General features: G+C 44.5%; 1 protein-coding gene and 1 pseudogene across 7 annotated transcripts in view; one reads left to right on the top strand and one right to left on the bottom strand.

Moving 5' to 3' along the window:
• Positions 1-10,590: 10,590 nt before the first annotated feature.
• On the bottom strand, positions 10,591-12,855 carry LOC147998810 (DNA-directed RNA polymerase II subunit GRINL1A pseudogene; annotated as a pseudogene). The gene has a single exon (XR_015643768.1). The product of XR_015643768.1 is annotated as a DNA-directed RNA polymerase II subunit GRINL1A pseudogene (transcript).
• The window catches only part of LOC147998808 (disks large homolog 5-like), a 50,462-nt gene continuing 39,468 nt past the window's right edge, over positions 10,852-21,845 (top strand). For 4 of the 6 annotated variants that reach the window (XM_087595473.1, XM_087595478.1, XM_087595474.1 and 1 more), the window contains exon 1: positions 10,852-10,913. The gene's annotated coding sequence lies outside the window, so the exon portion shown is untranslated. Of the gene's footprint in view, positions 10,914-20,951; positions 21,050-21,845 lie in introns of all 6 variants that reach the window. The other 2 variants (XM_087595475.1, XM_087595477.1) reach the window with 1 other exon arrangement.

Below are 21,845 nucleotides of genomic sequence, written 5' to 3'. Positions count from 1 at the left end.
TGGTGGCTCCCACATGACCCAGTTCTGTGATTGGAGGAGATTTTCTGGTACTTTGTTGCCCAGTCACAGTGGGGATACATTCTTGATCCATGCTCATTCCTACAAGAAAAGGTCCTTCTCCCCACCCAGGCCTTGAGTTGAACCCAGGTACTTAAAGATCAACGGACCAGAGAGAACAGAATGCAGTCCAGGGGAGAGGAGAGGCCAGAATGATCTTAAAGCAGAGAAAAGCCCCATATCGGCCATCTAACAACTTTAGGGTTTGTTCATAGTGTGTACTTCAGAACCTTAAGGTCACATTTTCTGATAACACTGTTAGGAGAAGCAGAAGTCTACTGTGGGTGGGATTGTCCCAAGCAGGGAGGGGATCTGACTCTGCAGGCCTGGCCACCCTCTGTGTTCTCCTGAAAATAACTGTTGGTCAGCTGTAAATCTGAAGTGAGAATTGTTTTTTGTCAACTCAAACGGATGACATTTCAAGTCTCACACACTATGTGACTTTACACACAGGGGACTTGAACTTACTTCTAGAGAAGTGACTATGGGCCGTCAGAGGGAAACCATTCTTAACTTTAGCATTCTGTCTGTATAACAGTCTACAGGGACTGGCTTCCTGGACAGACATGTTCAAGCAGACTCACATTGTTATGGGGAAAACCTGAGGCAAGAAATGTCCTGGGGACAGTGATTTCAGATTGTGCCTTTAGCCAGGAATCTCTGTTGTCCTTAAGGCCTGCTAAAACATGTAACTAGTTCAGGGCATCTCTGGTCTGACAACTGTTCCGGGTTCTCCTGAGAAGAAGGCCTTACTTTAAAAGTATTTCACAGATGCCCTTCAACAGAGGAATGGATACAGAAAATGTGGTACATCTACACAATGGAATATTACTCAGCTATCAAAAACAACGAGTTTATGAAATTCGTAGGCAAATGGTTGGAACTGGAAAATATCATCCTGAGTGAGCTAACCCAATCACAGAAAGACATACATGGTATGCACTCATTGATAAGTGGCTATTAGCCCAAATGCTTGAATTACCCTAGATCCCTAGAACAAACGAAACTCAAGACGGATGATCAAAATGTGAATGCTTCACTCCTTCTTTAAATGAGGAAAAAGAATACCCTTGGCAGGGAAGGGAGAGGCAAAGATTAAAACAGAGACTGAAGGAACACCCATTCAGAGCCTGCCCCACATGTGGCCCATACATATACAGCCACCCAATTAGACAAGATGGATGAAGCAAAGAAGTGCAGACCGACAGGAGCCGGATGTAGATCGCTCCTGAGAGACACAGCCAGAATACAGCAAATACAGAGGCGAATGCCAGCAGCAAACCACTATAGGTCCCCTATTGAAGGAATCAGAAAAAGAACTGGAAGAGCTTGAAGGGGCTCGAGACCCCATATGAACAACAATGCCAAGCAACCAGAGCTTCCAGGGACTAAGCCACTACCTAAAGACTATACATGGACTGACCCTGGACTCTTTCTCCATAGGTAGCAATGAATATCCTAGTAAGAGCACCAGTGGAAGGGGAAGCCCTGGGTCCTGCTAAGACTGAACCCCCAGTGAACTAGACTGTTGGGGGGAGGGCGGCAATGGGAGGAGGGTTGGGTGGGGAACACCCATAAGGAAGGGGAGGGGGGAGGGGGATGTTTGCCCGGATACCGGGAAAGGGAATAACACTTGAAATGTATATAAAAAATACTCAAGTTAATAAAAATAAAAAATAAAAAAAAAAAGTATTTCACAGAGCAATGTTTCTCAACCTGTGGGTCGAGACCCCTTCCCAGGCCCTTTTTTTCTGATACTTTGCCTATCAGATAAGTTGCATATTATGACTTACAAGAACAGCAATATTAGTTACAAAGTCGTAATGAAATAATTTTATGGTGGGGGTGACCACAGCATGAAGAGCTGCATTAAAGGGTTGCATCATTAGGAGTGATTTGAGCCACTGCCATAGAAGCTGACAGATGGGAACAGACTCCTCAGATGAGTAGAGACCCACGACAAGTGATACTGTGTCCCACCCTAGAACCCAGAGGCAGAATCTACCCCAGGAGTCTGTGGGTCACCTTGTCTTAAATTCTTCCAGGGTCAAGAATAGCATTGATCATCTCAGCAGAGTCAGCTTGCACAGCCCACATCAGGCCCATGGCTTCCCTTTACAGAGAAGGATGTGGGTCTGAGTGACAGCCAGTGAGACTGAGGGGACCCTGATACTCATTTGCTTTGAGCTGTGGTTTCTTCACCTGTAAAATGGACGTGTTTCTGCTGAATTGGGTTGTTGTGGAGATTAACAGAACATACAACCTGCTCAGTGTCTGCCTGGCATGGACCCTGCTGGTTAAATGGAAGTTGTTCATGGTGATGCATTTAAAAGAAGAATCTCTAGCCCCATAGTGTTAGATCCCGGGTTGTGGGGAGCAGGTGTGGCGGCAATCCCAAGATGGCGCCCGGGACTGCTGCCAAGTCTTATGACTAGCACCTGACTTCCTCATACATCCAAAAGTAAGCCACGCCCATCGTGTGAGCTGCGCAGGCGCACCATGACACAAGATCAGGCCATTTGGCGTGGACCTATGAACTGAGACTATGTAGACTGGACTGATGGGGCGTGGTTACTGGTTTTTTAGTAGGGAGTGTCCTTGGGGGTAGGAGATTGCTGCTTGCATGCAGAAAGAAATAAATGCTGAATAAACTGCTTTGAGAAGAACTTCGTGGTGTCTCTCCTATCTGCAGGATGGAGACAGAGACGACACCGGTGTCATACAGGTATTGTAAGCATTTTGTGACTCTACGACCACCACAGATTAAAACTGAAGGCTCTTGTTTTAAATTAAAAAAGAAAGAATCAAGTATAAATTACTAATATGAAAAAATCATAGTCAGAATTGAGGTAATTCCTGTGAAGACATTTAGTTTTTCATTATTTTCTCCTTGAGGACTTCTCAAGTGTCTTTCCAAAATGTGATGGCCACACAAATGGTTCCCAGCGGGTGTGATCTCTCTGTCCATGGGCCTTCCCAAAAGCTGCAGAGCCAATGTGTTGTTTTACAACACAAAATTCCAGACATTAAGTTTACCAATGAAGTCTCAGGAATCAGATGCTGAAGTCAAGTAAAGCTCCCAACTATCCTTCCTAATTCACTGACCTCTCAGAAGAAGAGCATTCTTGTTCCCTCTGCACACTTTCTTAAAAATCCTTCAATTCAAAGACTTTCCATTGCATTAGTCATCTTCATTTCCTTTCAAGATATGCCTTGATCTCCTCTGGACCTAAGTGCACGTTTTACCTTTGCAATGAAGGTGTGTAGTAGGTGAGTCATATGGTAATAAAGTCCATGTTTGCAGTAAACAAACAAATTTTTCTTTAAATGTCTGTGCCATGGCAATGCTATACCACACACTAGTTTTTCACTAAATAATACATTCATAGAGATCACCGTGTGATCTAATATTTTGTAACATAACTTAGTAATGTTCTCTCTATTATAGAAATCAAGTTCTCACATGTGTATTCTGGTCTTTTTCTGTCATATCTGAGTACATCATCATGGGAATCCCAAGGAACATCAAACCTGGGCTTTTGAAACTGTTGCATGTGGCCAACTGGGAATCAAAACCACCCAGGAGACTACGGATACTTGACACACATCAATTCCCCTCCCTATTTTCATATAGTTTATGGGAAGAGGTCACCATTGCTGACCATGTTTCATTATCCAACGTGCTACTAAATAGAACAGTTGGGGTAAAGGAGGTCACCCACAAAGCATAAACACCCATCTCAGATAAACATGTATGGTTCATTGAATCTAAACATCAATGAATTTCAGGACACAATTAAATGTCGAAACCTAAGGATAATAGATAGTGAAGAGAATTAAGATTTCTAGTTCATAGGTCCAGTAAACACCTTCAACAAATCATAGCAGAAAACTTCCATAAGGTAAAGAAAGAAAAGACCATAAAGGTACAACAAGCTTACAGAACATCAAATTAATTATACCAGAAAGAATTCCTCCATTCACACAATAATTAAAACACTAAATGCACAGATCAAAGAAAGAACATTAAAAGGGGTAAGGTATTGAAGAGCTAAATTTCAAAAAGTCAGTCACAAACAAAGTGCTTACATGCCTGAGAGAATTTGAGATAGGGTTCACCGACCCGGCTATCAGCCCCCAAGGACACTGGCCATCTGGAGCCACCCCCTCCCCTTCCTTCACTCCCTGAGGATGAGTCATCCCCCTGCTGAGTGAGATGAGTCACCCTACCCACATTGCTGAGATGCTAGATTACACGTATTCTTTGCTGATGTAACTCCGCACTAAAAGTAACTGTGCACCATTTGAATCAGCCAATCATGTGTAACAGCGCGAAATCCCCTGGCTTTCCCTATATAAACCCCTGCCTTTAGAGGCTCGAGGTCGGCTCCGTGAGATACGTGTCGTCCCGAGATCTTGTTAATAAAGCTACCTCTTGTTGTTACATCAAGATCGGCTATGCGTGTTTCCTGGGGCAAGCCATAAGGAGACTGGAGCGAGAGTCTCACCAAATTTGTGGTTCTTTCAGTATAAACATCCAGTAACAAAAAAAATTCAGACGTATCTGAATTACACCAGACTTCTCAACAGAGACTCTAAAGGTCAGAAAATCTTGGGCAGAGCTAATGCAGACACAGGCTCCTATATCCAGCATAATCCTCAATCACCATAAATGGAGAAACCAAGATATTTCTTGTCAAAACAAATTTAATGAATAATTTTTTTTTTCCGGAGCGGAGGACCGAGCCCAGGGCCTTGAGCTTGCCAGGTAAGCATTCTAACACTGAGCTAAATCCCCAACCCTACAAAACCAAATATAAACAATACTTTTCTCTAAGAAAGCACAAAAGAGGATAATAGGAGGAAAACTCCAAGACAATAAACTAAACTATACCCAAGAAAAACCAAGAAATTAATCATCTCTCAATAATTTCAAAAAAGAGAAGCACACAAACATAATTTCACCTATAACCAGAAAAAGAAGAGAATGCAGCAATCATTGGCTTTAATATCTGACCAGATCCTCTTTCCCTAATCCCCAAGCTCCCAGGGGCCAAACTGCCAGCCAAAGTGTATGCAAGGATGCTCCATGGTTCAAGGTGAGGCCTATTGCCCCACCAAATGCAGATCCTAGAGGTGTGAGGTGGGGATGGATATGTGTGGGTACAGGAGCACTGTCACATAGGCAAAGCTGAGCAGAAATGGAATGTAAGGTTTGATGAAGGGAGTGTGGAAAGTAGGACAATATTTGAAATGTAAATAAATAAAATAACTAATTAATAAAAAATAGCCAAAAATAAAATAACAAGTAAAAAGGTAAATGAAAATTTAACCAAACCAAACAAACAAACAAACAAAAACTCCTGTAGTGGATTGGCCTAATGCTGCTTGTATTTTAATGCTAATTTGTAGAACTCAAGACTGGTTAACCCCAAATAACTGACCCTGCTCCCAGTTAACTGTGATTATAAAGAAGCCAACAGCCAACAGCTGCACAGCAGAGAGATGGGGGAGGTGAGCTTTGAGGGCTTTGCTAGAGAGGATCATGAGGAGGGAAGGAGGAGGAAGAAGCTGACATAGTATAAAGGAAGAACATGTGTGATGGAGAGGAGAGAAGAAGAGGACAGCAGCCATGGTTAAGGGAGAGGAGAGCCTGGTCCTGAGGGCTGTCCAAGGGGAACAAAAACAGTCAAGATGCTACACAGTCAGTAAGAGCAGCTCTCAGGCGAGCAGAGATCAGCAGAGACCCCAGACCAACAAGCTACTCAAGCATAACTCTATCCAAACTCCCTCTCAATATCCCGGGTCCTCCATGGGCCTGGCCTCAGCGTGTGTCCTGCGTCAGCACATGTGTCTGTCTCAGCTGACATCACTCTGCCCATCAGCCCGAGCCCAAGGAAACAGCGAGAAACCACACAGCCCACCAGAAGGGTTTTTGCTGTGGTTCTATGAAGTCCCAACAAATGCAGCTCAACTACAGAATGCAAGGCAGACAAATGCATGTGTGTCCTTAGTGCAGAACCCTTCATCACATGTCCTTTCACATGCGTGCTTTAGCAGAACATCCTTTTACCTGCATCTGCCTCAGTGAAACATTCCTTCACACATCTGCCTTAGCCTTTCACCTGTGTCCACTTCAGGGAACCAATCCTTCAGGTGTAGAATTTCTCTAGATTAGCAAACCGCATACAGAACATTCAGAACAAAACAAGGTGTGTGGTCAGCATGTCCTTGAGCCAAGTCCCTTCTCCTCGTCAGTGACAGCAGGCCTGTTACAGCAACAATATGAAATGGCTGGCAGGCATGGAACAAAATGGCAAAGGTATTCTGGGGGATGTCACACCGTACCAGCCAGCAGCTCAACTGAATTTTTAAGTTTTGATGGTACAAGTGAATATACTTGACCTTCAAAAACTGAGAGAGCCCATTATAGTATGAACTATATAATCTAGGCCAAGACCACCTCTAGGGCAAAGGCCCTCAGCCTGTGGGTCGTGACCCACACAGGGTCTCCTAGCAGATAGTTTACACTACAATAAAGATTCATTACAGTAGCAAATTTACAGTTGTGAAGTAGCAACAAAATAATTTTGTAGTTGGAATCCCCACAGCATGAGGAACTGTTCTAAAGGGTTGAGGCCATAGGAAGGTTGAGAAACACTGCACTAGGAAATTATGTTTTCTTTCTCTTTCATATTTTTCAGACAGAATCTCAAACTGTAGCTGAGATTGGCTTGGCTTGGAACACGTGTGTAGTTCATGCTGGCATCAGTCTTATGGCAATTCTCCTGCTTCAGCCTCCTACTCAGGAGCCTACCAGGGTGAGATCACAACCACGGGTAATGTGATTGCTGTTCTTGGCTGTCAACTTGAGTGTACCTGGAATTAACTAATGCCAAATGGCTTGATGCCCTGTGAGGGGAAGATCTCTCTCTCTCTCTCTCTCTCTCTCTCTCTCTCTCTCTCTCTCCTTCCTTCTTTCTGTTTTCCTCTCTTCAACCCCCTCCTTTTGGTCCTCCTCCTCTTCTTTGGTTTTTTTGAGACAGGGTTTCCCTGTGTAGCTCTGGCTGACCTGGAATTCATTTTGTAGACCAGGCTGGCCTTGAACTCAGAGATCCACCTGCCTCTACCTCCTGGATGCTGATGCTAAAGGCATAAGCACCATTGGATTTTTTTTCTTAATTAAATTTTCTGAAGCAAGAAGACCTACTTGTAATCCAAATCTTGGAGATCAGAAGATAAAGCTTTAATTCAGATCTTTTGAGATGGAAAGGCCCACCTCTAATCTGGACCACACCATCTTTTTTCTTTTTATTTTTTTCATCTTTATTAACTTGAGTATTTCTTATTTACATTTCGATTGTTATTCCCCTTCCCGATTTCCAGGCCAACATCCCTCAACCCTTTCCCTTCCCCTTCTATTCGGGTGTTCCCCTCCCCATCCTTCCCCCATTAGCGACCTCCCCCCAACAATCATGTTCACTGGGAGTTCAGTCTTGGCAGGACCAAGGGTTTCCCCTTCTGCTGGTGCTCTTACTAGGCTATTCATTGCTAGGTATGGAGTTGGAGTCCAGGGTCAGTCCATGTATAGTCTTTGGGTAGTGGCTTTGGTTGGAATTGTTGTTCATATGGGGTCTTAACCCCCTTCAAGCTCTTCCAGTCCTTTCTCTGATTACTTCAAAGGGGGCCCCATTCCCAGTTCAGTGGTTTAATGATGGCATTCAGCTACGTATTTGCCGTATTCTGGCTGTGTCTCTCAGGAGAGATCTACATCCAGTTCCTGTCGGCTTGCACTTCTTTGCTTCATCCATCTTATCTAATATCTGTATAGGTATGGGCCACATGTGGGGCCGGCTCTGAATGGGTGTTCCTTCTGCCTCTGTTCTAAACTTTGCCTCCCTATTCCCTGCCAAGGGTATTCTTGTTCCCCTTTTAAAGAAGGAGTGAAGCATCTGCATTTGGTCATCCTTCTTGATTTTCATGTGTTCTGTGCATCTAGGGTAATTCGAGCATTTGGGCTAATATCCACTTATCAATGAGTGCATACCATGTGTGTTTTTCTGTGATTGGGTTACCTCACTCAGGATGATATTTTCCAGTTCCATCCATTTGCCTATGAATTTCATAAAGTCATTGTTTTTGATAGCTGAATAATATTCCATTGTGTAGATGTACCACATTTTCTGTATCCATTCCTCTGTTGAAGGGCATCTGGGTTCTTTCCAGCTTATGGCTATTATAAATAAGGCTGCTATGAACATAGTGGAGCATGTGTCTTTGTTAAATGTTGGTGCATCTTTTGGGTATATGCCCAAGAGAGGTATAGCTGGATCCTCAGGTAGTTCAATGTCCAATTTTCTGAGGAATCTCCAGACTGATTTCCAGAATGGTTGTACCAGTCTGCAATCCCACCAACAATGGAGGAGTTTTCCTCTTTCTCTACATCCTGGCCAGCATTTGCTGTCACCTGAGTTTTTGATCTTAGCCATTCTGACTGGTGTGAGGTGAAATCTAAGGGTTGTTTTGATTTGCATTTCCCTTGTGACTAAAGATGTTGAGCATTTCTTTCGGTGTTTCTCAGCCATTCGGCATTCCTCAGCTGTGAATTCTTTGTTTAGCTCTGAGCCCAATTTTTTAAATAGTGTTATTTGTCTCCGTGAGGTCTAACTTCTTGAGTTCTTTGTATATTTTGGATATAAGCCCTCTATCTGTTGTAGGATTGGTAAAGATCTTTACCCAATCCGTTGGTTGTTGTTTGGACCACACCTTCTGCTGGCAGCTCATATCAAGGACATGGAAGAAGGAAGTTTGCTATATTAATTTGCCTACTTCTTCAGGATTCCTGCATGTACTGAAGAGCAGCTGAAATATCCAGCCTTATGGGGTCCAGGAGTTGCCCCATAAACCACACAAACTCTGACCTCACTTAGAGAGGGATGGTTTTTTGAATGCTCACCCTAAGACTGATCATCAGAGACGTAGCTGAGAATTTGTCAGGCTACGACCCTGGACATTTTTCTATGTCAGCTTATAAAGCCTAAATCTGTGAGCTCATAGGCAGGTGCTGGAAGGGCTGTCTGGTTGTCAGCCCTGACTCAAGCCATTTTAGACAACAAAGGTTCATACTGACTTTTTATCTGTTTAAAGATTTATTTATTTATATATAAGTACACTGTAGCTGTCTGCAGACACACCAGAAGAGGGCATCAGGTCTCATTACAGATGGTTGTGAGCCACCATGTGGTTGCTGGGATTTGAACTCAGGACCTCTGGAAGAGAAGTCAGTGCTCTTAACCATGGAGTCATGTCTGCAGCCCTCATATGGACCTTTAATTTTATTGGTCCTACATGAAGCTTTAATTATGAAATTTAAGATTAAGAATATTAATAAAAAATAATGCTTATGCCAATATTACTCTGGGACTGGTATGCCAACTCCATTCAGGCTGTGTATGGTTATCTCTTTTCCTTTGTAATTTTATAATTTGTCATTTCAGGGTATGGTGAACTCTTTCAACAAACGCTTGTCCTTGTGGATGGTATTCTATACCAGTAATATGTACAATATGGTATCATTGACAAAATGGTTTTTATTTTTGCTCTGATTGGTATTTTATTTCTCCTTTACAAATTCCACATAATAGAAAGAGGCTTTTTGATAACATTGTTAACTTTGCTGGAAATGATCATATAATCATTTGAAACAGCACAAATGTGCACATACAGGACTGAGGTTTCTGCAGCCTGTAAACACCTCTGTGGGTTTAACAAGGAAAAAAAGCAATTAACTGACAATTCAACTGTAACTCTTAGAAAAACACCGGTTTCCTTACCAAGCACGAGTGTCCTCTACAGGGACCTATCATCCCAGATGGCAATGAGTTCAAGCCTAGGGCAGCCAGTAGCAGCTCCCCACACCAGCTCAGAAGACCCTCCCCACCTAGCACTTCTTCCAAGTGCTCCTTAACCTCATCACAGGTGACAGCAGTCGCCCCAAGAGAGGACAGAGCAGCAGACACAGTGGTGGTGGTTCCCGAGTGTTGTGTGCGGCATTTCATATCCAGCGTCTCAGGAACGTGTCCATGCAAGCATGCGTACCATTCTTTAGACTGCTCCCCTAATTTCTTGAGTGAGGGGACCAGGCCTTCCTAATTCACTTTAGGTGCCTGGAATAACAAAGTATTTCACCAGAAGGGGTGTAAGCAGTGCTATCTGATAAGAATACGAAGAAGGAAAAAGCAGATATCTTAAAGAAAACGTGTGTTCTACTCACACTAAAATATCAGACCAATGCACAATATACTGCAAAACTGTAACACAATACGGCCAAACACAATGTTCAAATATTGAACTGTTCAAGCATGTGAAGATCATCTCCTGAAAGACAAACTGGGTTCTTATTTTGTAGCTACCTTTGTGTAACTTCAACTGCTGTCCCTCAACAAGGTCTGACACTGTCTTGGTACTTGTTAGGAAGTTGGATGAGACAATTTAAGCTCAACAGTCAACTCCCGGGATCTCCCAGCGCTCATTTTCAGCATTCGTCCGAGGACTGGGCATCATCTTCATCCCTCACTTCTCGGTATCTCCCTGAAGACTCCCCTTCTGGATTGTAGCTCTGCATTGTAATATTCAGTCTCTCAGCTAGTTTCTGTGCTGCGAGCTTTGCCCGCATCTTCTCATAATTCTGCTTCTGCTCTTTCTGCAGAGCCAGAGACTCTTCTATGGAGAGCAGCTGTGCAGGCAGGGGGTGGAGCAGAAGAAGGCGAGCTGCTGTGACATCATCAAGATGCTGCCTAGCCCTGCGTCTCTGCTCTTCTGAGGAAGCAGGAGACTGAGCCCTCTGACAATGACTTGTTGAGTCACTCTGTTGTGTGGGTAACACATTGGTCTTAAACTTATGAGGAGGGGGCACTGGGTTTCTAGCTCGCATTTCTAGCACTGTCATGTAATGAGGCTTCTTAGGAGTCTCACTCTGCAGTTCTGGAAAGTTCTCAGTGCTGGTGTTTTCTTCTGAGGGTTCAGTCTGGTCTGCAGTTGTGATCTTTTGCAATTTAGTGATAAACAGACTGTCGACGCTGCTGGAAACCTCTTCCGCTTGACTTGAATGCTGGGGGAGATGTTCATTAACTTCAGATGGGGGAGCCTGGGCTGTGATGCGGACAGACGGGCTGGTACTCACTGTGCAGCCAGTCTCCAAAGTCTCTTCATTGCCTTTGTGAGTGAGCTGTGTAGGTCCCTGAGTTTCTGAGGTTGTTTTAGATGATTCAATGTCTACTGACGAACATTCAGGAACTAATGATGAAGTATCAAGCATCAGGTCAGAATTCTGGGCCTTGTCTATGTCGGTATCAACTCTTGTGGTTGCTTTATGCCTTAGCTTACAGTCATCACTAACAGGATGAAGTAGTTCAGTTCTCCCTCTGACCTCTTCACTTTCTGAAATGGCAGCTTTCAGTTTGGCAGTGGTGTCTGAGATCTTTTTACCTTTGTCGGGCAATTTGCAAATGAATTTTTCTTTGCCCAAAAGTCTCTCCTGGCGCCTCAACCTCTCCCGCAGCTCCGCCAAACTCTGCCGCCCCACGTCCTCAGGAACCGGGGGCTCGAAGCCTCGGGGTAGGGAGCACATTGTGCATGGGCTGAGGCTGGCCCCGCAGGCAGGGTTCCCCAGCAGGGCCCATGGAGGTCGCAGGCTCCGTGGCTGCGGCAACTCTGGAGCACGTGCAGGAGTCGCCATTTTCCTGGAAGAGCCGACAAAATTGTTTAAATTGATAAGAAATATATGTTGGTCCATAATCAGTTTTAATTTTAGAAGGCGGTCCCATAACAGCAGAAGTTTCCAATAGATGCTGTATAACATGAGCAGTGCGTACTCCTGGCAATGGTGTAGCCCATACAAATATTGAAAAATTATCTATGCTTACATGGATATATGAAAGGCGACCAAACTCAGAAATATGGGTTCCATCCATCTGCCACGATGTATTAGGTTGCATTCTTCTGGGATTAATTTCAGATGCAATACATTTTATAAGTGAAGGCTCACAAATACGACAATTAGCAATAATTTGTTTGGCTTCAGAATAGGGAACCTTATATTTAATATGCAAATATCCTGCATTGGCATGATTATGACTGTTTTCTTCTGGGGTAGCAAATGCCACTAATTGATCTACCATATGATTGCCATGTGTTAAAGATGCTGGCAATCTTGAATGTAATCTAATATGTGTAATAAATATTCTAGAGTTTCAGAATAACAATAGTCCTTTAATATGTGAGAATAACATTTAATATAGGCTTAGATGTAGAAACAACAGCAGTTGCAATATTCTGTACTACTCCTACAACATAAGCTGACTCGGCTATAATATTTTTACATCATGAGTAAAATCCGGCAATACATTAATTACTGCTAATACTTCATTTTGTTGAACTGACCCAAAAGAAGATTCTTGCCCCCAAAATTTATCTTTGGTCCAATAAGCCATCTGTCTTAGATCTTTGGTCTTAGAGCCATCTGTAAACACAGTAACGGCAGATGGTAATGGATCAACAGAAATTAGTGTATTTATTACATTTTTTTTTGTGTTTTTAAGCAATCCCAGAATTTACTATGGGGAAAATGAAATTCAGTATTTCTAGTGTAAGGAATCATGGCTAATTGAAAAACTTCAGACGTCTGCATTAAATATTCCACTTTATTTTTGCTTAATGAGAAAACAAAAGCAGCACAATCATATCCCCACAGTGTAACAGGTCTTTGTATGCCTTGCTGAATAATGAAAGAAATTTGTTCCTCATATATTGTTAATGTTTTGTTAAAGTTAAATTTAATATATATCCATTCTAAAGGCAACTCATCTTGAGCTAAAGTGCCTATAGGATATTCAAGAGTATTTCAATGTATAATTTAATAACTCTATCTGGATCAATACGTGCCAAAAATGCATCTTTCCATTTTCAGAGAAGATATACTTACATGCCTTCATATAAGCATTAATATCCCCAGTCTCCTTTATAGGTAATTATGCTCTCCTATACTCTTCATTAGCATTTTCAAAAGCAAGCATTTTCAGCAGTTGTCCTCTAGCTTCCTCTCCTACCATTGTTCTTTCCAATGTTAATTTTAGTATACATAAAAACTTAATATATGGTTCATAGAAAGTTACTGCCTTTTTCAACCAACCACTATCATCCTTTATAATAAGTTGGTTGGGCCACACCTTGAACCGATGATAGACATTGTCCCAGGATAGACATTCTTTATCAGCAGGTCTCAGGGTAGAACTGGATATGTGACCCTGTTCTACAGTACTGTCCAGAGTGGTAAATGCAGCTTCTGAAGAGGAATGCAGGCCTGGCCTCTAGACCTCCACCTTCCAGGCCTGTCTGGAGAGCCTGATGCCCTGGCAAAAGAGACTCCTTCTCTCCAGAGGAGCACTGCAGTCAAATGACATCTCAGTGATGAAAACTATCAGTCCCCAAAGGCATGCCACTGAGCAGAGATAGCCTCAGTCATGCACCTCTGCCCATCCCCAGTTCCTCATGTCAATAACTCAACCCTTTCATGAACTAGATGGCAATACTTGAGGCAGGATGATCAGTAGTTTACTGGCCAATCTGGGCTCTATGAGACACTCTCCCTGAAATCAGAGCCAGCAGGAAATTCAGTATGAAAGCTCTTTGTAGCCAAGCTCAACAACCCGGTTCAGAGCCTGGGACCCCACACGGTAGGATAAAGTGACTCCCATGCTTTTTCCTCTACCTTCAACACTCATGCTTTGGAATGCACACCCCTACAATGAGATCAATACACATGGAATAAAAATTAAACAGAAAAATTAATGAAGACAATGCAGACAAGGTTTTAAAGGATCCTGGGAGTCCTCACTCTGCACTTCCCTTTCCTTTGCCTTGGGAACATCACCTGCACCAGAGGCTGAGACTTCCTGCAAGAGAGAGAGGAGAGATGCACTGTTCATTCCGCTGGAGCTGTGCAAAGACCAGAGCCACCCGCCTTTTTCTGATAGTGGGAACTGGGCCCAAGTGTGGGGTGCTCCTACTAGAGGCACCACAAGAAGAGGACCACCTTCCTCAAACCTTCCTAGAAGTCAGAGCACTGGCTATGGACTTCCCTCAATCCTCAGAGGACTCTCTTTCAGTGATGGCTCAGAGCCTCTTAGGACAGAGAGGGACCAGAGCTTCCCCCCAAAGCAAGATCCCGGTCTTATCTGACAGGTATGAGGGCTTAGGGATGGGACAGAGGATGTGACAAGGTTACATGTAGCACAGGGGCTAGGTTAATAAAGAAATCAAAGAGGAAAGAAACCTGGAAGATTCCTCATCTGTTCTTTTTTGCTCTATTCGTAGGGATGAGGTGGCAGTGTGGGGTAGAGGACTATGACACAGCACAGCCTTCTCTGCTCATGGTGAGCTTTCTAGGCTGCCTGGTCACTGTGACCAGCATCTTTTCAACTGTGCCATTCTACTACCAAGGCTGACACAACTGGTGGACCATGTAGCAATAGGACTGTACTGACTTAGGGACATTTGGAATCACACAATGATCATGTGTCACAGATGGGTTTCTTTTTTTAGAAAAGGATTAAAACAAAAACTATTTTGTCCATATGAGTGAGTACACTGTCCCTGTTTTCAGACACAACAGTAGAGGGTAGAAGATGAGATTAGAAATGGTTATAAGACACAGTGTGGTTGCTGGGAATTGAACTCAGATCCTCTGGAAGAGCAGTCAGTGGTCTTAACCACTGAGCCATCCCTCCAGCCCCAGTATATTGTATTTTCAATATTGTTTGTTTTTATTTCTTTTCTCACCTATGTCTGTATGGCGTTTCTGTGAGTACAGGTACTCATGTGCTTGTGTAAAGGTCAGGGACAACCTGAGCACAGGTCCTCACCTTCTACCTCTCCTCCATGGCTGTGTATGCTAGGCTAGCCCTTCCCCCTAATCCTAGAGACTGTCCACTTTAGGCTCCTATCTCCCTGTGGGAAGTGCTGGATGACAGACACTACTGCATTCAGGTTTATGTGGCTTCTAGGGACCTAAACTGTTGTTGGGCTTGTTCAGCATGAAAATAAACACCATTTCACAGCCCTAGCTGGGCCAGGCAGCACACAGGTCTTTGCTGCTCTTGCAGAAGACTTGAGTTCAGTCTCCAGCACCCGAGTCAGGTGGCTCACAACAACCTGAGACTCCAGGTCCAGGGACTTCCAAGCTCTTCTGGATAAACCTACATGGCAAAAGCAGGGCTGGGAGCTGGAGGCTTCTGGTGTTGGCTTCTCCCTGCAGTAGGGGGCAAATCATGGGCATGTGAGGTAACATGGAATCCTGTAATTCTACAAAGTGCAGAAGCTCCTGATGTCCCTCATGGTGCCCTAGAGCCTGTCCACCACACATGGAGGCTTCAGGAACATGGTCTTTTCCTGACCTGTGTGCACTGTGCATCCTCACTCTCTACCCCCTGCTTTTTGGGGTTGGAAGTCTCAGGTGTAGGAGGCGCCTACCATAGGCCTCTTCTCTCAGCATTTCAGCATTTTACCCACTTGACCTTCACCAAGCATACTTTGCTCTACACAGTTACCTCAGCCTGTGACCCTCATCCTCCAGACTCTTGTGAAGCAAACACCCATGGGTGTGCAGCTCTCATAGTTAGCCAGGCTAAAGGGGAAGGCAGCAAATCCTTCATGAACTCTACAGCTCCCGAGGCCTAGGAAAATGTCTATACCGGGGCTAAATTCATGCTGCCCTGTAAGACTACATTTTTCCTTTAAACAGAAGGATGTGTGGTGGTGGTGGCACAGGCCTTTGATCCTAACACTTGGGAGGCAGAGGCAGACAGATTTCTGAATTCAAGGCAGCTTCCTCTACAGAGCTAATTCCAGGTCAGCTACACAAAAAACAACACTGTCTCCAAGAGTAAAACAAAAAGAGAAAGAAAGAAAGAAAAAAAGAAAGAAAGAAAGAAAGAAAGAAAGAAAGAAGTGAAAGAAAGAAAGGAAGGAAGGAAGGATTCATATTTTGTATACAATGAGATGCCTGCCTGTCTATACCTGAACCACCATGTTAACTATAACTCTTGTCACATCTGTATTAATTCAAATACTGAAGGCCAAATGGTTAAATCTTAATGACTATACAATTGGGGGGTGGTGCTGAAGAGATGGTTGGTTTAGTGGCTAAGAGCAGAAGACCAAGGTTCAGTTCCCAGTGTCCACATGGTGGCTCCTATTAACCTGTAATTGCAATTCTAGGGAATCAGTCTGGACTTCACGGGCACCACACATACCACATGGTGCACAAGCATTTATTAGGTGAAACACTCAGGCCCATAAAAATAAGTATATAAAATATATGGTTAACAGACACTGTGATTCAGGAAGTTCTTAGTGACTTTGGTTATCATTTCTCTCTCCCAGAGACCTGTCTTCCTCATGCTCAGCCTCCCTGGCTTCTAGGACATTCCCTAGCTCAGTGGAGCATGAAGTACTCAACACCATAAGCCAAGCATTGCAAAGCCATCTGCACCTTCACTGCTACACCTTCTCCATGGCTGTGTCTAAAGGGAGAGACTTGGAATCTCACAGATGCAAGGCCAAACGTGTTGGGCTATGTGAGCCCAGCCACCCAACAGTCAGATCTACTCCTGTCCTTGGCTATGGCATGAGGCTCTTAAGACAAATTAATCTGAAGGATCTCAACAGCTATGCTGTTAGACCTCTCATTGCTCTGCCCGACCTACAAGCTCCTTTACTGGCTCAAATTCACACCTGAACTCCTCTCCTGCCTCAGCCACCATCAGCTCTTCTACTCCTCTCCACCTGTGCTCTGAATAATCCACACTAAGGTGGACGTTAACCTCTTGTGGACCTCCAGACGTATGCTTGTGATTACTCTTCATTGGCTGTTTTGTATAGGTAGGCGTGTTCTTCTAGTCTCATGCAGAACACTGCTCACACATTTTGGATCTTACAACACCCTCTTGATTGAGAATCCTGATTAATGACTGACTGAGCCTTCCATGCCTGAAGTCACCCTCTGTCTCCCAGTCCAAGATGAGAATCCCCACCCTAACCCCTGGTGTCCAGTTTCATTTCAGAAGCTAGACTCTGCACTGCCCATTACCTTTTGGTTCTCTGCCTCTAATTCTGTTAAATAGTTCCTCTCTTCTTTAAAACAAATTCATTTTGTTGTTTATTTTTTGAGACAGGGTTTCTCTGTTTGGCCCTGGCTATTCTGACAGGCTCTCTGTAGATCAGACTTGTCAGGAAACCAGATATCTGCCTGCCTCGGCCTCTTAAGCACTGGGATTACTGGATTGTGCCAGCATGTTTAATTAAAAATTAATTAGTGGCAGTGCATGTTGGCACATGCCTTTAATTCCGTCCGTTGGGAGGTAGAGGCATTGTGAGTTCCAGGACAGCCAGGGCTATAAATTAACACCTTGTCTCAAAGAAAACAAGCCAAAAATGAAACAAAAATGTTGCAATATGGTCTTAGGTATGTAACTGAGTCTGTTCTTGAACTCTGAATCCTCCCACTTTCACTCAGGTGCTAATCAGCAGGCTTCTGTCTTGACTTTCACTGAGCACTCAGGGCTGCCAGGACTGTTACCTCTCCCAGTGTAACTCCTGACTCTGTCATCCCCATCATCACAAAACTCCTGCTAAGAATTAAGGAAACCTGAATTCTAAGGAACAGTCGGAGCTCCAGTATTCCCAAAGCTCACTCTAATACAGATGGATCCTATGCTACAGAAAATGGTCACAGCTGGAGGTCTTAATTCAAGGACTTGGGACAGAGGGGTTGGAGGATCTTGAATTCAAGGTTATTTTTATGTTACATTGTTGCTCAAAGCGAGTTGGGCTGCTACAAGATACCCTGTCTCAAAACTATACCAAACACACCTAAAATGAAACAGAGGAGTTTGAGTGGGCACAGATGGGAAAGCTCGGCACTTTATGGCTAAGCCACCTGCTGCCAGCACCAAAGTCCATGCACAGCCCCCATTCTGAGCTGTGTCTGGGACCCCACTTAGGAGCACGCACCAAAGTAGCTCAGATCCAGGGCTTTTGGTCTAAGAGGAATTCAGGCAGTCACACTTTGGATGCCAGTTCTCCAGCTCAACTGCCTGTCAGCCCAGGATCTGGTCTTAGTCATGGCTTGGCATCCCTAAATTCCTCCCAGCTGTGCTCTGAACTCACCCTGTGCCCCGTTCTGATGAATCTGCCATTCTCCATGGGAGTAGCCTCAAGAAGTCCCTCACATCTGAAGCACCACTCTGAGTGCAATAAATACTGCAGGGGAGGGGCGTGGCCCGCAGAGCACCCACCCCTTTCAGCTGTAGAACATTTAGCTCTAGAGTGAGCACTGCTGTGCATTGTGGAACTTAAGCAGTATCCCAGCCTTGGCCTGGGAAGAGCCTTTGACACCCACACTTTATGGGGTGACATTGTCTCCTGAGAATAGAGTCAGGTCAGGAGCAGCAACTGATGTTCACGAGAGACAAACTTTCTTCACCACCTGCCCATGCTGGCCCTAGGATCTGGGCTTTTTGGGTGACATGAGTGCTGAGCCCCCCAGGTAGATGGGTTTTCAGGGGTCAGGTGGTTATTGTCACCAAAGGTATCCACAAGGATAAGTCATACTGTACTAATTCCCATATTAGATCCTTTCTCATGGGTCACAGAGGTCGTGCTGGGTCCTAAATGTGGACCCAGGTTCCTAGCACTTTTGAAGAGACTGGTCAGGGCACAGGCTTCAGGACATTTTGTTTGAATTATTTTGGGGGATTTTATTTTTACTGTTGGGGGCAAACCTAGTGCTGCCATGTGCTGGGAAAAGGCTTTGCCACAGCTGTAGATCATCCCTAATTATAAACTCCTAAATTCTCCCAATCCTGGAACTTTCTAGGTCCCTCACATGATGCAACCTTTGGGGGATTCCTCACATAGAATCATGGGGTGGATTGCATCCCAAAGAGAGACAGGGGGAAATGTTCCCCAGTGTCTGCCTGTGGCTGTGGTGATGAGAGTGGATGTAGTGACCAGTGGATGGCAGGGCCCATGTGAAACCCTTTTGGTTTCCACTTGAGTGGAATCTTCACCATGCCTTTTTTTTTTTTCTTGAAACACAGGTTGGCCTGGAACTTACAGTCTTCCATCACTCTGACTCAGTTTCCCATGACTGGGATCACAGGCTTAAATTACTATGCCCATCTTTCTTTTTTTGTATTTATAAATCTTCTAAAAGCCAGAAAGATCTAGAATTTAAAATTTTGCGGTCCAAGGCATTTCCAACAGGGGATTCTTGACCTAGGAGTGTCCAGACCAGTGTTTATTGTGTGGCTACTTCATTCCCATAACAGCTTATTTTTGACAAAGAGTTCCAAGGTGTGATGTCACTGGGCATCAGGCAGTGTCCCAAATAGCAGCACTGACTCAGGTTGTAATTTAGGCTGGAGAAACTTACTAGGACCCTTGTAATCCTAGCACCCTGGGGCCTCACATGTCCTTAGTCTGATCTAGTGATGAATCAACTGCTCTTGAGGGTGGATTGGAATTCTAGTCACTGTGAGGCAGGAGCATTAGTATCCTACAGCCACTCTGGGCTCCATAGGAAGACCCTGTTTCAATAGTAAAGGGGTCACCTGCGAGTTCTTACTGTCTTCCCTGAGGCCTTCCTGCTGGAGTTAGAATAGCTGTCTCACCAAGTTGAAGTAGAGGGCAGAATGTTGGTGCCTTCTATAATGAGGACTAGTAACAGATAGTCTATGGAAATTCTAGAAAGTTCTACAGGTATTTATGTCATGTGCATGGGAATTGCTGGCTTCCCTGTGTCCTTTGCCTTTAATTTGCAGTCCATGGGGCACCTGGGAATGTCCCAAAACCAGGCTGCACACAGGGCTTGTCCCATGATTCTCACTTGCACCCAGTGCCTGCCTGATTGTCATAAGTCTGACAGAGCCACTGTATGCTCACCTGACACCTGCAGATAGCAGTATATGGGACCCTACCATCCCCACACTGCCCATCAGTGTCTACAATGTCCCTATATGGCACTGAGATGATCTAAGCTGCTTCCGGCCTATGTGCTGCATCAGAATCTGACCATTCCTAATTTCCTCCTCTCTCACCCACACTAGAAGCCCTGTACCCACACTAGCCCCAGCTGGCCTGTTGCCTACTGACATCTCATGGACTCTGCCCCAATCCCCTGCCCTGCCCTGCCCTGCCCTGCCCTGCCCTGCCCTGCCCTGCTGTGCCCTGCCCCAAACCCCTGCCCTGCCCTGCCCTGTCCCAATGCCCTGCCCTGCCCTGCCCTGCCACAATCCCCTGCCCTGCCCTGCCCTGCCCTGCCCTGCCCTGCCACAATCCGCTGCCCTACCCTGCCCTGCCCTCACTCAGCTGACAACGTGGACATCTCTAGACAGTCACTGGACAATGGCTGACACACTTGTCTGAAGACTGGAAATGTTTCTCGATCTTGGAGAGGAAAGAAGGACCCTCCAACTACACTGTCCTCTAAGGAAGTTTGTTCAGGTGAGGGATGACAGGGACTGTTTTGTCTCACGTCACACATGTCAGTAGAAAATATCCTAGGTATTGGATGCTGCTGTTAGCATTAACAGAACAAAGCCCATAGTGTTGGGAAGATTAATAAATTATGAGTAGGATTAGAAAACCCCAAGCCTCTTTCAGGTCCTAAGAGAGCAAAAAATACCACCAAACACAGCATTAATGTGATAGGTTGGTTAAATCTAGTTACTAGATTCTAGTGTGATAACTATGACCCTTTTTGTGTCATGCTCAGCTTATAATGACTAGAGGACTTAAGCTTGAGAGTCACCAATGCCTCTCCCTTGCTTCTCTAGCTGCTGAGCATTGAAAAGCCCTAATGAGACAGCATCTGTTTGCAGACATACTTGATTATTCTTCTTCACTTTATCTCTCTGAGTCACCTCCACTCTCAGTAAGTCAGTTTAATTCCATAAATTGTAAATGAGTCCCGTGGAAAATATACTTTCTCAATACGATCACAGATTTCCATGTAAAAGGTGAAACATGAACTATCCCACCTAAGTTCTGGGCTTGCACAGACCTGCTCTGCAAAAGAAACATGTGGTCACAGCTGCAGTCTGCATTCACTATGGATGCTCTTGAGGACCTCCCTAAACTGCATAGATTAAGATAATTATCTTGCTTTCTATCAAAAGAATTCATTATGCCAAGTTGGCCTGTAGAAGGAGGCTAGTCTCTTCTGTATTTTATCAGATGTGCATAATCTATATGATCATCGATAGTAAGTGAAAGCTCTGTTTGGAATTGAAACTGAGTGATGCTGGAGGATGATGCTGAATGCACAATGAGCAGTGGAGGCACCAGAGCCCGGTGTGGATGCCTAGCAGGCTGCCACATTGAGCAGGCACCCCTCAACCACCTGTACATACAAATCTCCTGAGATCTCTCTCCTTAATGGGAGATGATGGCGTCCATCTAGTATAGCACATGCCCTGGAAGGACAAAAGCTACCTACAGGAGCTGTGGTGATGACTCCCAGGTTAGAGCATCTGCTGCTCTCTCAGAAGAGCCACATGGACCCTAACAATCATCTACAATGGGGAATGCTATTCCCTCTTTTGGATCATGAGGGAAATGCACTCAGGAGTGGCCCAGACATACATTTGAAAAAAAAAGATCCATTGAGTTACATGATAAAAATAAATATAATCAGCAACAATAAAAAACACAGCATATGAACGATCAAG

The sequence above is a fragment of the Rattus norvegicus genome, chromosome 19 (genome assembly GCF_021556685.1).
Source record: "Rattus norvegicus strain SHRSP/BbbUtx chromosome 19, alternate assembly SHRSP_T2T, whole genome shotgun sequence".
In the NCBI taxonomy this organism is placed as follows: domain Eukaryota; kingdom Metazoa; phylum Chordata; class Mammalia; order Rodentia; family Muridae; genus Rattus; species Rattus norvegicus.
This window is presented reverse-complemented; position numbering and strand designations above follow the sequence as displayed.